Source organism: Sarcophilus harrisii, chromosome 4, assembly GCF_902635505.1.
Source record: "Sarcophilus harrisii chromosome 4, mSarHar1.11, whole genome shotgun sequence".
Lineage (NCBI taxonomy): Eukaryota > Metazoa > Chordata > Mammalia > Dasyuromorphia > Dasyuridae > Sarcophilus > Sarcophilus harrisii.
Window position 1 is genome coordinate 330,927,084 of NC_045429.1, and position 17,283 is coordinate 330,944,366.

A 17,283-nucleotide genomic window follows, 5' to 3' on the forward strand; every position below is an offset into this window, starting at 1 on the left:
ATTGGAAAAAAATAAAATATCATTTACCCTTCCCTCTTCCCAAAAAAGAAAGACAGAGACATCTACTAACAAAGTGTGGGTAACATAAGAGCTCAGCTCTGTTGGATAACCTGAATGTCCAGACTGAACATGACAAAGGAGAGTTATAAAATTTTGAGAGCCCTGATTTTTGGGGTTCTGGTTTTTCACAAGCAAAGGAAGATTGAAAAATGCTGCCTATAAACTGTCATTTGATCCAGTGGGATATAAGACTTCTTGCCTCATTGTGACAGACTGATCTTTAAACAAGTGGAGTGGGTAAAAGACAATAAAATTCCATTTTTTCTCTGATTCTCTGGTCTCAAATAATCAGATAAGCATAGAAGCATGAAGGAAAGACACTGTACATTGTCAATAGGGCTAGATTTTAGTTAGCCACTTAACAACTGTGTGGTTTTGAGATTTTTTTTTTTTTCTATTTCTGAGTCTTTTTCCTCCATCTGTAGAATGCAAATTGGAACTGCCCTGCCTACCTCACTGGTATATTGTGAGGATTCGATTAGATAGTTTTCTTTTAAATTAAAAGCTTGTTTGTTGAATCGAACACTTAAGAGTAGAACACAAATTGTGCAGGATGAGAAGGTGTGGCCAAAGTTGTGATATGCACTGCTCTGTTAGACGGATTACATGGGGATCACAGATCAATTATAGCATCCAAGTATTTGGATCCAAGCTTTTCTCATAAGTACCTTGTGAATCAAGTAGAGCAGGATTTACAAATGGAGAAATGGGAGTTTCAGAGAGGTTAAATGACCTATCCATAATCATACTGGCAGTGGTAGCAATGCTGACCAAATTCCGGGTCATTTGGCTCCTATTTCCATGTTCTTTCTACTTTTTCAGGCTACTCATCTGAGCAGTTGGCCTGGTAGAAAGAGTATTGGAAGCTTGTTATAATTTTATGGTTCTTTTAAAAGCATTTTTCAAGTGTAAGTGAAATTAATATTCTGCTAGTCATCGGTGTGAGTGAATATACAAGAATGTTCACTATTGATTTTTGGATTTTTATTTGATGGAGAGTGGAATATAGTAGCTAGATCTTGGTTTTGTTATTTTATTTCTAGCTTTCTCTTCAAGAGCCTTCTGATTCATTTATGAGTCAGTGAACCTTGTTTCCATTTATAAATTTACTTGTAAAGAATCTTATTGGCTAAATGGCATTGGATTTTGGAAGAAAATAAGTGTATAAAAGAAAAATTTCCATGTATCATAATAGATATTTTGTTTTCTAAGCTATATTCTCTAAAACTCAGGAGGACTTATTAAAAATAATTATATCATTAAGAAATGTGGTTTTCTTTAGACTGAGAGGTGGTGGTGTATAAAATTCACCTCCTTATATTCATGTTTCTTCTACCTATGTATTTTCTGTGATTTAGGGGTCTTGTTTCTGGGCTCAATGCCTTTGAGGCTTGTAGGTTTTTAAAAATATATTCCAAAGCTGTTTCCCAATATATATATATATGTATAAAATGTCTTTGTCTCATTTTATTTATTAATTTATTCTTTTTAATAAAAGCAACTTGTTTGGAGTTTTTTTGTTTGTTTGTTTGTTTGTTTTGTTTTTTTTGTTTTTTTACATTTGATTGCATAGAAGACATGTTTCAGGAATTTGGATGTTTTGCATCTTGAAAGTGTTGTGTTGCTTAAACACAAGAATAGAAATCTGACCTCCAAGATAGCTTTGGAAACAGAAAGTTTGGAAATCCATGTTTGAGAGAAAAAGAATTGGCCAAATATTGTGTAAAAAACTTTTGTATTTTCAGAAAGATCCTGTTAGCCTTCTCTTGTTAGTTGGTTTGTTTCATATTTTCCAGCATTCTTTCTAAGGGAAAATAAAGCTAAGGAAAAGATTTCATATATAATGATAAAGTTTTGTTTTTAAAGGCAGGTGTTTAAATTGTTCTGTGTATATTATGATTTGACTTTTAAAAAATTAGTATTTTCACAGTGGCTCTGTGACATTATTCAGAGGGCACCTAGCAGGTACAAATTGAAACCCTGGTATACTTTCTTATCCTGTGACTCTTGTTCATTCCTACTATAAATTTTCCATAGAATATCACTCATGTTCCAGTACAACAAAAAAATTAGTGTCTTATTCATTCTTATTAGTTCTACCTTCTGGGTAGGATGAACAGCATTCTTCATCATTGGTCCTCCAGAGTAATGATTAATCATTGTATTGATCAGAGTTCTTAAGTCTTTCAATTTCAAAATCATGTTGATGTCTTTTACATCACTTCTCAATCATAAGTCTTTATTGGGAGCATGTTGCAGGAAACTTGTATAATTTTTTCATTGCCTTTTAGATCAACTGAAATTCTGGTTGTTTGGGGATTATGTTCTATTAATTGTAGTTGCATAACATTGCTAAGAGAACATTCCCATTGAAGAAATGGATTATCATAATGACAAGTATCATAATGACAAGTGACTTGGGATCATTGAAGACAATATCTATGTTCCGGAATGTAAGAAATTAGTTGTCAGTGGTATATGTGAATTATGGAAATAGAACCATACAAAATACTTGTGTTCTTGTAATAATTTAAATGTACTACATTGCTTATATTTCCAAGCATTTAATTTGTTCTCTGCTTTACTACCTTTCTGACAGTTAATGAAAAAATCTTGCTCGAAAGTTGTAGGTCCCTTGAGGGCAAAAAACACTATACTCAGAGTGAAACTGGGTTACTGTTTCTGCAACGTGCAGTGGTTTGAATCAAAAGTTGTTTTGGTCTTAATTTAGAAATTATCCCCTTTCTTTGAAGTGGTCATATTTTAATTTTTAGTGGTTATTTAAAGTTTTAGAATGTTACTAAAGTGAACAAGAAAAAAATTTAATATCTATGCAATAGTAATGTAGAATTTTGTAGGGGGAAAAAACTGGCAGACAACTTCTAAAATAAGAAAAAGTGAAACAGTTTTATGATGCATAGGTATTTTGAAGCTAATCTAGGAAGACTTCCTATCTGAAGCTGATTTTGAGTAAATGAATCACAGAATTCCTCCTTTTCAAGTTATCACAACGTGTCAACATTCCTATATTTCGAGATATATGCTAATTGTTTTATATTCTGTTCAAGTGTTATAATTTTATTTGGTATAATCTGATAATGAAACTATCAATATGCTTCACTCTCTCCTTGGATTGTTTATAAAGTATGCACCATTTTTTCATTTAATAAACATTTGTTAAATGCCTACTCTATGTCAGGTTTTGTACTAGGTGCTAAGGATACTCAAATGAAACTGACCTCACTGATTTACCTACATCAGTATAGATCAAAATCCATTGATATAACCTTATCCTGTATAATCCTTGTCTATATTCTTCTAAAAATTTGACACAGGGTCTCCATCTAGTATGCTGAGAAAGCATGCCTCAGCCTTTCCTGACAATTTCAAGGATACCACTAGAGCACTCTACCCATCATCCTTCAGTTTTGGCGCATGACCAGCCCATCCTTCCTATCATACTGTTCTTAGGCGTTCCTTGTTGATTATATGACTGTCTCATAGTCACCATGAGATGGCATTCTGCCTCCACTGACTTTTTGGTAATTCTTTAGTTCTACAGAGATAGAGATTTTCTATATTTCATTGCCATAGAGCAATATCAGTAAAATATCAATATTGAAAAGAGGCTTTTACTGTCATAGAAAGATTGGGGTCAATAAAAGAGATTTTCAATTTCCTAAATATGGTACAATTCATTTTTCTCCTATTCAGCATTGGTCTCAGTTTATTTCCTATATCTCCTGTCTGTTCTAGATATACATTCTGTTGGATAATCTCTAGGATATCCATTCAAATTCATATTGAAATTTGGATAATCTATTTTTATCTAGTTAGTTGTTGATGGATAGGCCAAATTCTTTTGAGTGATTAAAAAGCTCTTCTAATAGTCGCTTCAGTAGTCTAGTGGCTTGATGCAAATAGCACATTCATTTGTATACCAGGAGCATGTGGAAGACATTTCCATCCACAGGGAATTCCTCTTTGATCAAAATGGGATTTTCTCTGTCCAAGTGTCAACTGCTTTTGGCAAATACACATATCCTTGTTTTATGTCTTACCTGATGTTTGTCTGAGGATAATGAAACAATGAAATTGAAAGAATCCCTTGCCCTTGGACAGTAATGTTAATATATAGATAAATACAAAATACATCAAAAAATACAAAGCAGTTTGGGGCTGTGTGGAATACTAATAAATGAGGATTAATTGGGATAAAGCTTTTTTAAGAGATGGCATTTGAGTCATCTTGAAAGAAGTTAGGAATGCTAAAAGGTTAAGCTAGGGTACATTCCAGGTTTGGGGGATAACCTCAAAAGGCACAAAGAAGACAGAAAGACTATTGTATAAATGAAGAAGTGTCATGCATCATAAATCTAGAAAGATAAACTTGAACCATATTTAAATGCTCAAGAGGTGTTTTTTATTTGATCTTAGAGGCATTGAGGAACAATTAGAATTTCTTGAACTCTCATGTTCTTTAGGAATATCATTTTGAGAGCTGTGTAGTGGATGGATTGGAGAGCCAGAGACTTGGAAGAAGAGAAACCAAAATAGGGTCTATTGTAATAACTAAACTCTTAGTGAAGAAGACTTACACCAGATTGGTAGTCATGTGAGTATAGAAAATGAAACTGAGGCAAGATTATTTTTTTTTTTAAGTGTTGCAATGTGACAAACTATCAAATGAGGAGGAGCCTATAATCATGACTACAGCCTGTTTATAGAGACACATCATAGTTCTAATGCAATGGTCTCTAAATTCAATCCCAAACTGCATTTGCATAAATTTATAAGTATGGCTATGTGCTAATGTATTTATTTAAAAAGGTATACAAAAACAAAAATTTTGAAAGAGCAGAATGAAAATGAAATAAAAAAAATTAATGGTACTAAATTTTTCTTGACTCCACTAAAAATTTATAGTAACATTTTTAATGATAGCAGCCTATACCCTCCGTATATTGATGTTTATTTATAAATAATATCCATATATTAATATATAGACATTTAAAAGCATACATATCTATGATTTTCCAAGGAAAACACTCATCCCTGGCCAGCACTGCCTTTATATTATATATATATATGTATATATATATTTTTTTTCATTTCCTGTTAGAATATAAACTCCTATAAAAGGAGCTCCCAGTTAGAGGGAGGATAGTATCAGGAGTGCTAAACTGATGTTGATGATGTGTATTAACAATCAAAGGGACTTTATAAAAATTAGCTCTAAATCTGTGAGACACTGTCGCATAATGCATAGACAGCCATGCTTGAAACCAGAAAGGATCTAGCTGGTATCAAGTCCCTCTGACATTAATTGGCTGCTTAAAGCTGAACAATAATTCACATAACCTCTCAGCAGCTGAGTATATATAACTTGCTGAAAAAGTGCCAATCTACATTAGTAAAGTCAGTTTTCTCAACTAGAAGTTTTCTGAATTAGTGAAATTATAGAACTAGTTCCTGTTTCTATCCTGTTTTACCACAAGGCTCAAAGAAAAGGGCATTCATTCTATCAGAGTAGTTGGGAAGATCAGAATAAGGTGAAAAGATGGCAGAACTACTCAACTATTTTTTCATTTTTATTTTTCCCCCCCAAAAGAAGGATGATCTTTAGATTAAGAGGAAAAATGGCTAATAGGATAAATGAGATAGTAAGAATATCCAATTTCTTTTCATTAAGTTTATATCATTACTCCATTTCAGTTGTGTCCAATTCCGTGACCTCATTTGCAGTTTTCTTGGCAAAGATACTGGAATGGTTTGCCATTTCCTTCAGATGAGGAAACTGAGGTAAACAGGATAAAGCTACTTGCCCAGATCACATAGCAAATAAATATCTGGGCCTGTATTTGAACTCAGGTCTTTCTGATTCTAAGGTCATATGTTCTATCCACTGGGTCACCTAGTTGCTCCAGATTTTTCAGTGTGCTTTAGTATATGTCATTATTCTGAAAGAACTGATAGCTGTGATTGCTGAGCTGTTTTGCTATAGCAAAAAGTGATGCTATAAATATTTTCCAAAATCTGGGTCTTTTCCTTCTGTCTTTGACCATTTTGGGTGATCATGACTGGTTAATTGATTTGCCAGGTCAGTTTTTGCCAGTTTTAATCAAAACAAACAAACAAACAAAAACATTTTGTATAGCGTTCCAAATTGCTTTCTAGAATGTTTAATCTAATTCATAATTCCACCAATAGTGCATTAGTATGTGTGTTTTTTACTATATATCCTTTCTTCTTTTCTCTATTACCATCTTCTTTTCTCATCTTTTTCCACTCTGATGAATGAGTTTTGCCTCAGGGATGCTTTAATTTACTTTTTTGTTATTCATGATTTAGATTATTTTTTCATGATTATCAATAATTTGCATTTCTTCTTTTGAAAACTGCCTGTTCGTATCCTTTGACTGTTTGTTTATTGGAAGAATGGCTCTTGTTTACATTTTATATAAATAAATAGGAGTGAGTGTATGTGTCTTGCATTGCCAGGTGCTGAATGAAACCTGAGTCCTTCTTTATGTTGTCTCCTTAATTAATCAGTGAGCTCTTTGAAGGCAGGGCCTATCTCAACCTTCTCTTTTTAATTCTAGCATTTAGCTGTTGTAATGCCTTTTCATTCCATTCCATATCAAACCTATCTTTCCCTCTTTACTCTTTCCCTTTTAATTCTAATAACATTCAAAAACTTCAATTTTGTATAATCAGAATTGCCTTTTATTTTTATTTATTTCTATTTCTATTTTATTTTATTTCTATCACTTGTTTGTTCAAAGACTTTCTGCACTTCATAATTCTCTTCTAAATTGTTTATGAAAAAAATTACATTTAGGGCATATATTCACCTAGAGCTTATTGTAATATGACACAAGATATTTGTCTAAATCTAATTTCTCCTAGACTTTGTTTTTTCAACAATTTTTTTTTCAGACAGGGAGCCCTCAGAAGTGGAAAAATAATTTTATCTAGTTTAAACATACTGAGTTCTGAAATTTCAGTGGATCTTGCATGGAAAAGTCTCTAATCCTTTTAACTATCTTGATCATCCACCTCTGTTTGCCTTTCCTATAATGTGTGCCCCTAACAGAATTTCCCAAATGTAGCTAGCTAGCATGCAGAGCACTCAATAAGTTTTAATTTCCCCTTCAGATTTATATAAAAATCAATCTTATTCATCTTCATTTCTTTACTATTGACTTACTGAGTGCTCTGGGTGCTAGCTAGCTTTCCTTTACATTTTAACAAAAAAGAATACCAATTACCAACCTCAGCCTTTTTGGCCCTCTTTTCCTCCTTGACCTTTCTTCAATTTTTGACGTTGTTAATTATACTCTCTTAGATATTTACTTCATCTTTGGCATCTGATATTCCCCCTTAGCTATATGAACATTCCCCAATATTTGCTGGTTCATCTTCCTTCTAATATGATCTAAATGTGTATGTATCCCAAGTCTTTGTCTTCTTGTCCGTTTTCTTTCACTTTTCTTCATGCAGTTTCATTCCCTCCAGTAGTTTTATTATCACTTTTATGCTGAAGACTTTTAAATCTTTATATTTAGCAATTTTCTGTAGTCATGCATTTTCAACTTCTTGTTGGATGTCTCTACCTGGATATGGCTTTGTAAACTAAACATATTTAATATGGAACTAATTATTTTTTCCCCAAGATTTGCCTCTTCTTCCAACTCCCTTATTCTTCTTGTGGCACTACCATATGATAATAATTACTATTTACATAGCACTTTAAGGTTAAAAAGCACTCTATGTACATTATAGTGTTTGTTCCTCAAAACAACTGTTGTGAGATAGGTGTTTTATTATCCCAATTACCCAGTATTGAAATCCCAGACTTCTCTTTGTTTCACTACCTAGAATCAGTAGTTGGTCCTGCCAAATCTATGTCCTCAGTATCTTTCATTGTTCTTTTCTCCACTTAGATTGCCACTTGTATACTTTAATTTTTCAAGAATTCTCACTGCGATTGTAGTAATAGGTGATTTAATTGAGTGAGAGATTATTTGGAAGCAGAAGAAACGGATAAAGTATTTTTTCTGTTTATAAGAATGATGGAAACAGGTTTTTATATTGATCTCGCTGGTGATATTGGGGTTTGGAAGTCAGGAGACTAACCCGACTAGCTGAGTAATTTAGGAAAGTCATAATCTTTCATTATTTCAGTTTCATTGGTATAAAATTGGACAAATATCCAAAAAATATTCTATCCTTCTATACTGGCTAGATCCCAATGATATAAAATATATAAAAGCACTTGAGTAGGCGAAAATACCTTATGCCAATCTCAGGCATTTTCAAAAGGAACACCTGTATATTTATAACTCAAATAATTTAATTTTTGTTGATTCTTGTATTTTTATATCACATTTACTTTCTTGTATATTTCTCTCTCTTCCCCTCTACAGCAAATGTTCCCATGTAGTGAAGATTAAAAGAGAAAAAACCAAACCAAATCAACCAACCAGCCAACCAACAAACAAAAAAAAAGATTCAGTGAAACCAGAACATTATGTCTGACAGTGTATTCCACACTTGAAGTATTCCACCTAAGCAGTGAAGGGAGAGAGGTACATTTTCTTAACTCTCTTCCAGAGCCAAACATGGTCATTTTAATTATATAGTGTTCAGTTTTGTGTAGTCATGAAATAATTTAATTTTAAAAAGAATGTTTTGTTAAAGAGGTAGTGGATAAAACATTGCACTTTTGTATTAAGGGGGAAATGTTTCAAATCCTTCTTCATTCGCTGTGGGACTGGTTAAATTATTTTAACGGAAGACAACTTTCTAAGACTTGTTTACTAACAGGAAGGTTGAAATCTGTATTGCTGTTCTCTGCCTTTTTTGTACAAGTAGCCATATTTATTTGTCTTTTTTTTTTAATATTATAATTCCTAGAATACATAAGCCTTTAGCAACTAGGCTTTAACAATTAAACAGTTTTTGGTGTTAATTGCTGATATCCTTCAGATATCTATGATTAGTCTTTCAAATTAGAGGTGGTTTTCAAGCTAGCCTAGGGAGAGGTAAGAAAATAACTTTCCCTCCTTTCATTGAAGAAATAGGAATTGCGGGTGGGAAATGTTGCATATGTTCTGGCAGTTGATGTGTTTGTTGGTTTTGTTGTACTGCTTTTAAAAATTTATGTTTTATCTTTCTTCCCAGGAAAATGCTCACTAAGAGAGAAATATATTTTTAAAAGATAATAATTTAAAAGCAAAAAACACCAATAAAATTTAGACATTTTATCTCTTATGTTTACCACATATTTGTATTGTGTAGTTTTGGTAAATGAGTATACGTAATTTTCCTAAATACTAGCTATAAAACTGTTAACTCTAATTCAAGAATCATTTAGAGTCCTGATAAGTTAGAACTTATCATAAGCAATTCATATAGTGACCTTTCAAAAATCTCTGTAACTTCGTGTCCCAGGCAATGGAATAGAAATTCAGAGACTATTGATATTATAACCAGAATTCTGACTTATTCAGTTAATTTCAACAAATATTGTATTACCTGCAAAGCACTGTGCATGATCTTGTGAATGATCTTGTTACTTCATAAATCTGAAACCTTATTTTTGCCAGTATAAAGTTGGAGATTATGATCCAAGCTATTTCACAATATTAGTTAGTGCAAATGTATTGCAGAATTGAAAAGCTTTGTTTATTCCATTCAGTCATTTATATTGTGTATATCATTCAGTCAGTAAGCATTTATTAAATGCTTTACTTAAGGCAAGCACTATGTTAGATGTGGGGGATATGAAGACAAAATGAAACAGCCTGTGCTTTGAGAAGCTTATATCTAACGGAGTCCACAAGTATACGATAGGAAACTCCTTTTACGAGGGCAGTTCAGTATTTCCTCTGCAGCTTACAGTCTTAGCATCTTTTAGAACTTTAAAAGGTTAAGTGACTTATCTGGGATCACACAGCTGGTATGTCTAGGGACTTGATCTCAGTTCCTCTTGGTTTGGAGACTGGGTCTCTATTATACCACATTACTCCTAACATGTACTTATATAACTGGATATGGGATAAATAGATAATTTGTGGGGAAAACTCACTACTAACTGGGGGGAAAGTGTCAGGAAAGGTTCATGTAGATGCTGGCCCTTGAGAAGGAGCTTTAAAGGAAAATAGGGATTTTAAGAGATGGAGGTAAGAAGGGGATTGCATTCTGGGCATGGGGAATAGTGCAGAGGCACAGAAAATGGAATGTCATTTGAAGAAAAACCCTCTGGCATACAAAGCTCTTTATAATCTTATCTGTCTATATGCATCCACAACATACAACACCCCCCCCCCCCCCCCCCCCGGCCCCCGGTTTCCTACATTTCCTGTGTATAGGTTGTTTGTACATATTTATTTGCATGTTGTCTCCCACATTAGAGTATGAATTCCTTGAGGATAGGGACTGTCTTGCCTCTTCTTCTATTCCCAGAATTTACTATAGTGGATAACATATAATCAGCTCTTAATACATATTTATTGACTGACTAAAGAAAACAAAGAGTACAGTTTATCTGGATTCACTGTATAATGCATGAAAGTAATCCATATTGATATTGTAGTAATACTGAATGTTTAGCTAAAGCAAATGTTTGTGGATTATCAGTCAGTCAGCATTTATTAAGCACTTACTATGTGTCAAGTACTTGTTCTAGGCACAAACAATGCTTTGCTTTAAAGAGTTTAATTATTTTTTTTTCCTTTCTGTTTTGTGTTTTAATAATGATAAAATTTTACAGTTGGAAAAAGAGCATAAATGACTGTCTCTATATCCAATATATGAATTCTCTCTATAACATTCTCTGCAAGCAACTCTCCAGGGTCTTCTAGAGATGGGAAACTTGTCTTTTTAATTAATTTTTAAAAATTAACAAGCATTTATTTTCTCTCCCTATTGCCTTCTTCCTGAATAGCTCCTCTTACCCTTTGAGAATTAAAAAAAAAAATCCTTTTAACAGATATGCATAGGCAAGCAAAATCAATTCCTACGTTGGCCATGTCCGAAAACGTGTGTGCCTTACTCTACAAATTGAGTTCATTATTTCCCTGTTAGGAGGTGGGTCCTTCATCATGATCTTTGGGATCATAATTGATCATTGCATTGATCAAGGTCCTTAAGTCTTTCATAGTTGTTTATTTTTGCATTTTTGTTGTATAATTGTGCTGGTTCTAAAAGAGTTAAAATTTTGTTTTAATGGGATTGGGTGGTAAAAGAGGACATATAATATGTAAAGAAGTAGTAGATACATATAAGGTACAGAGGAAATGGAAAGTAATTTTAGAGAGGAAGGCTTTAGTATTTGAGGGGACCAAGAGAGGCTTCCTTTGAAAGGTGACATTTGAGCTTTGTCTTTGAGGAAGCCAATTAGGCACAAGTGAGGAGGGAGATAATTCTAAGTTTGGGGTACATTTAGTTACAAAGGGATGACAGGAGATGGATATAGCAGCCAGTGTGGCTGTATTGTAAATTTAAGAAGTTGAGGTATGGGGGCAGCTAGGTGGCACAGTGGATAGAGCACCAGCCTTAACATCAGGAGACTCTGAGTTCAAATCTGGCCTCAAACACTTAACACTTTCTAGCTGTGTGACCCTGGGCAAGTCACTTAACCCCAATTGCCTCAGTTTAAACAAAAAAAAAAAAAGGAAGTTAAGGTATGAAGTGATAAGACCTTCAGGGTGGCTGTGTGGAGAAAAAGAGATATGTGAAGTGAGTACCAGTGACAGTGATACAGAATTTGTAATCCTGGGAGATTGGAAGGATGATTATATCTTTAATACCAAGAGGGAAGATTGGAATGGTGGAGAATTTGTAGAAAAGATCATTAGTTCTGTTTGAACATTTTGAGTTTAAGATTTTTATGAAATCTCGTTTGAAATGTTCAGTAGTAGACTGTAATTTAATAGTTAATGTAGACAATAGTAGACAGGAACTTAGGAGAGAAAGTAGGGCTAGATGTGTCAATCTAGGAATCATAATGGAGAAGATAATTAAATCCATAGGAATTGATAAAATCACCAAGTGAGATAAAATAGAAATAAAAGAAGAGGGCCTATGCCAGAGCCAAGGATGAAAATGCAACAGAGGAATCTGAAAAGAAAAAGACCCAGACAGGATGAGAACCTACAAAGCAGTGTCATAGAAACTCAGAAGAGAGTATCCAGGAATATTAATAGTGTCAAATGCTAGTGGTCAAGGATAAGTATTAAGACAAAATAACTTTGGAAAAAGCAGTTTCAGTTGAATGATGAGATCTAGAGCCAGGTTGTAGAGGGTTTAGAAGAGAAGTGAAGATAACCATTATAGATGGATTTTTCAAAGAGGTTAGCCCAGGTGGGCAGGAGATTGTTTTAGGTAGGTCAGGGATTATAGAAGCAAGTGAGGGTTTTAAAGCATGAGGGAACTTGGCAATATGGTTGCAGAGAAGGACTCAGTATTAGTGAAACATTGAAAATTAGAGAGAATGAGGATGATAGAAGGAACAATCTGCTGAAGATAAGATGAAGGATGCATTTAGAGGAGTTAGCCTTGGGAAGGAGAAGGGCCACATCATCAGGGACTGAAGTAAAGGAGGAGATTATAGGGGTTGGTGTCAGGAGGAGTTGAGAGTGTGAAGCAAAAGGTTTTCAGCTGAGAGGGTGGTATAGGGAGTAAAGTGACAAATTTGAGTTGAGAAAGTTTACATTTTCTTTTTTTGCAGTGAAGGTCTAATTGAGATTAGGTAAAATAAATTTGGAGTAAACCCAGTTATCATCAATTTGAGGCTTCCTTCACTTCTGTTCAGCAGCATGTGAGTAGAAGAGACAGATGGTGGAAATAATCCAAAACTGAAATTTGTCAAGGTTTGATTGGTAATAGGACAAAGAGTTAAAGGACTAAAGAAAATAGAAAAATGTAGAGTTGAACTGGTTCATAGAAGGATTGAGATTGAGAAGGGAGCAAGAAAGTAATGAGGTGTATGGATGGATTGCAGATCTAGGCAAGGATAGAGAATAAGATTAGAATGTATATAATATACTAAGATATAAAAAAAGATTACAATTAGATAAAGGAAATTTGGAGTTCACAAACCTGGAAACAGAACATTTGTGAATTTTGACAAGATCAAGAATATGACTATATCTGAGTGTAGCTGAGCTGGAATGGAGGAGAGGATATCATGGGAATTGAGTAGATTACCGAACTGACTTAACTGTGTGTGTGTTGAAATGCCCCAGTAAGAGGGATAACCATCAGACTGGATAAATACTCATGCTATTCTAATATGAAGTACCTCCAAATTGCTACTGGACATTCTAAATTTTATTTTTAACTTTTATTTAAATTCATACTTCCCCTTCCTCAGTGCTCTATAATTTTTTTGATCAAATGATATGTAATTCAATATCTGTTTTAATTTTACCTCTCAGAATTAAAAAATCTTGGAATCTTTTTTGAAAATAATGCTAACATTCTTTAAGAATTTAAAAATTATCTATCCTTTGATAAGACTAAAATATTAGAAAAAAGGGATGATTGCAGAAGCAATTTTTTGAAGAAGGGTGGGTAAGAGGATCAAGGCTACCTGTAGAAAAGTTGACCTTGGCAAGGAGGGCCATCTCATTATCAGCGACTATAGGAAAGGAGGAGAAGGTAAGATGTAATATCAAAGGATATTAAGCTAAAGAGAAGGGATGAAGATGAAGTTGGTGGTGAATGGCTTCTATTTTCTCAATAAAGCACAAAATCTCTAGCTGTGAGTGTGGGGAATTGGCTTAGGAGTTTTCTGGAGAGGAGAGGGTATCTTCTCTCTTCATTTAGCAACCTTTTATCTATTAAGGTTTACTCTATCCAGACACATCATCTTTTCCATATATCCTTGTGGCAATTGTCTCCCTTATTCTTTTCCCCTCTTCCTCACTGAATTCAGTACTTGATATGATTGAATTAATGAAAAAATATTTAGTAAGTATTTACTATGTGCTAGGTTCTGGGTTATACACTAAATACGGAATACAGAAATTTAGATAGTCTGCTCTCAAGGGGCTTCCCTTTTAATAGAGGTAGATAAGGGGAGTGAAGCATCTGAGCAGTCACAAGGCTGGTGAGTACAACTTTGGAAGCATTGACTGAGAGTCTCCCAATAATAGTAGTATTGATTTGATTTGATTACTATCCCCAGAACTAGGGGATGGGAAGGAAGGTGAGCAAGAGACGGGATTGCTAGGGAATACCATGCCAAATCTGGCTTGGATTCAACACGGAGAGTTATCATCATCTCACCAAGATAGGATTTGCCAAGGGCAAGGACTGTTGTGCTAGATTATAGGCGACATGAAATGAAGTTCCCAGTGACAAAAGGTTACAGTGTTCCTTCCTCTGTATTCCTGCCCATATAATCAAGGATTTCAATATAGATTTTGATGGTTTTTCAAATACCCTGGCCTTCCAATTTGTAAACTTCTTCAGTTACTATGATTTATTTCTACATTTGACCTCAGCCATAGACAGAAGTGTTCACACTCTTGATGTCACCTTCATTTACATTGTTCCATTTCCATGATCAAGCATTCTGAAATTCTTCTGGAGCCTCCCCCTAATCTACTCCAATTTGCACAAATGGTTTTAATTCTCAGAGTAAGGCTGTAACTCTGGGTTTTAGGGTACCCTGAGGTCCTGTACGCCTAAAACTCAAGACCTTTCAGTACCCGTGAACTTCTTAAAAGTCAGTAAACACATCTCTAAGCAGTAGCATTTACTAAATTAGTATAATAACTGCAAAACATGTGTGACACATAATCCATTAATCTGGGTCACACCCTTCCACAACAAAACATCATTTATGGGAAGAGTTGGCATAAACTTGGAGGACAATGATAGTGGGATACTCTTATAGGAAGTATAGGAAGCACCTGTTACTAAAGCAAATTGCGCACCTGGTACTTCAGGGCCTCATATATCCTTTATCTCCTTCCTGATAGTGCTTCTTGTAAGATACAGCATAGCATCTCAGCTGGCCAGATATCTTATGATTTTTTTCTTTCTCCTTAGTTTGATTCCTGCTTGCCAGGATTATAGTTCTTTCTTGAGTCTACAGTTGACACTCTTCTTTGCTACCAGAAGGACTAGCAAATCTTGAAGTTGCTTTCTGCCTTAAGTGTTGCACCTTGACTTCCTTGCTTTTTCTTTTCTGTAGCAAGATTTTTTTTCACACTTAGTTTAAAGGATGAGACAGAAGATAGGTGTATCTTTACATTTAGTTTGACCTAGTTATCTGCCTCTTACTTTCTGTGATTATATCCTAAGCTCTGGAGTCAAAGACCAATTCCTATTATGAAGTCTTACTCTGAGCCTCTTTCTTTCTTCTTCCTCATCATGACCTTCATTTGTTTCACCTTTCATTGTTCTCATTCTGCTTCAACTTCATTTTCCTTTCTTTTCAATCTTGATCAACTTTACACAGTTCTCTACTCTTGAATTCCTCGCCCACCTGTCATCACTGTTCTTTGCCAAATTTCATACATGGATTTTAGAAGTACTAGTACAATCCACTACAAATTTGTTAAGCCATATCAACTGGGTTCTCATTGCTTCAAGACAATCCTTTTTCTCTCCCCAGTTGACTTTATTAAATTTTTCATAGGAGTTTTTTCTAACTTTTTTTCCTCTCCAGCTTTTTCTTTACTGTCCCTCTCACAATCTGACATAATTTACTGAGAAAATAGAAACTTTTCACTATGAACTCTTTCTTCTCCCTCACAAGACATCTCAAAACTCTTTGCACTGTTGGATCCTTCTCCTCTGCATAAAACATATCTAGGTTTTCCTCATCTCTAAAAAAATCTTCACTTGATTGCACCATCCTATATTTTTTCCTTTCATAGCCACATTCCTAGAAAGTTTTATTTCCTCTGCTTTCTCCTATTACTTTTTAACCCCTTGTGCCTGTGCTTCTTAGTCCTGTTCTACCCATGTCTTAATGCAACTCTGCCCACCTCTAGCTTTGAACATTATATATAATCTCCATTGAAATTATACTCTTCAAAATACTCAAAGCTTCAGCTTGTAAAATCAGTGACCTTTTCCAGTTCATTTAGCACTGTTGAATGCTCTCTCCTTTCTATGTTTCTGTGACGCTGCTTTCTCTTGACTATCCTTCTAGTTATTTGGCCTCTCGTCTCCTTCCCCCTCTCCCCCCCTTCCGGCTTCAAATCAAGCAGACATTTATTTGGGCATTTCTTTTAGGGTAGAGTTCCTTTTCTCTTTTTCCCTATTTAGCATTGCCTTTCCTGACCTGTACTACCACCTTGTGGAGTGTGTGAACAATACAAATCACATGATACTATGGCTAGCAAAATTCCACCTATTCTTTTCCCATACCTGTATTGGCCCTGGCAACCTAAGAATGAACTAATCAGAATATTAACTTTTCTTCTCATGTGCCTGTGCTTCTCAATCGTATTCTGCCCATGTCTTATTACAATTCTGTCCACCCCTTCCACTTTGCTTTCTGGAATTCCTATTTCACAATGGACAAATTTCCCCCTTATTTCTGGACTTCTTCCTCTCATACCAATTTCATCTACTTGCTCTCAGTAAGACCTGACTTTCTGCAGATAGCATTAAATCCTTGGCCATCCTCTTCAGGACGGGCTTTACCTTCATTTCTATTCCCAATATTCTTCAAATTCTTCTCTCCACCTCTGCTACACAGATGGCTTGCCACATTGACTCTCATCAAGCTTCCTACTTACCCTTAAAAAAAAAAAAAAAAAACTGCTCTTATTCTATCTAATTGTTCTCTCTCTCTTTTCTCTGCTTTAATTGTCATATATCTATTCTTTTATTTCATCCTAAACTCTTATTTGTTCCTCTCATTACCATACTTTAACTTTTTTCCCTCTCCAGTCTTAACCCTGTGGTTTATCAATTCAGTTTTCCACTATTTCTCTTGCACTCTTTGCTTCCTTATCTTATGTCAGCTTTTTTTTTTTTTTTTTTTTTTGGCCAAATCCGAGCCATGAATAACTCTCACCATTCATTTATTTTCCTTCTATTTAGCTCCTGCTAAGTGGAGGAAGAGGAAGTCACATAGCACTAATAAATGGATACTCTACAAATTTTTGTTAGGTAACCTCAACTAGGCCCTTCTTGCCATAAAGCCAATTTTTTTTTTCATGGCTAAATTGATTGTTCTTATGACTTCTA

The 17,283-nt window shown here is 34.5% G+C and overlaps 1 protein-coding gene across 3 annotated transcripts in view; it reads left to right on the forward strand.

Annotated features, from left to right (window-relative positions):
- The window catches only part of ZNF652 (zinc finger protein 652), a 94,652-nt gene that overhangs the window by 18,111 nt on the left and 59,258 nt on the right, over window positions 1-17,283 (forward strand). For 2 of the 3 annotated variants that reach the window (XM_031966080.1, XM_031966083.1), the window contains exon 1: window positions 6,435-8,651. The exons of the other annotated variant lie outside the window; for it this stretch is intronic. The gene's annotated coding sequence lies outside the window, so the exon portion shown is untranslated. Of the gene's footprint in view, window positions 1-6,434; window positions 8,652-17,283 lie in introns of those variants that run through there. 3 annotated transcript variants of the gene reach the window in all.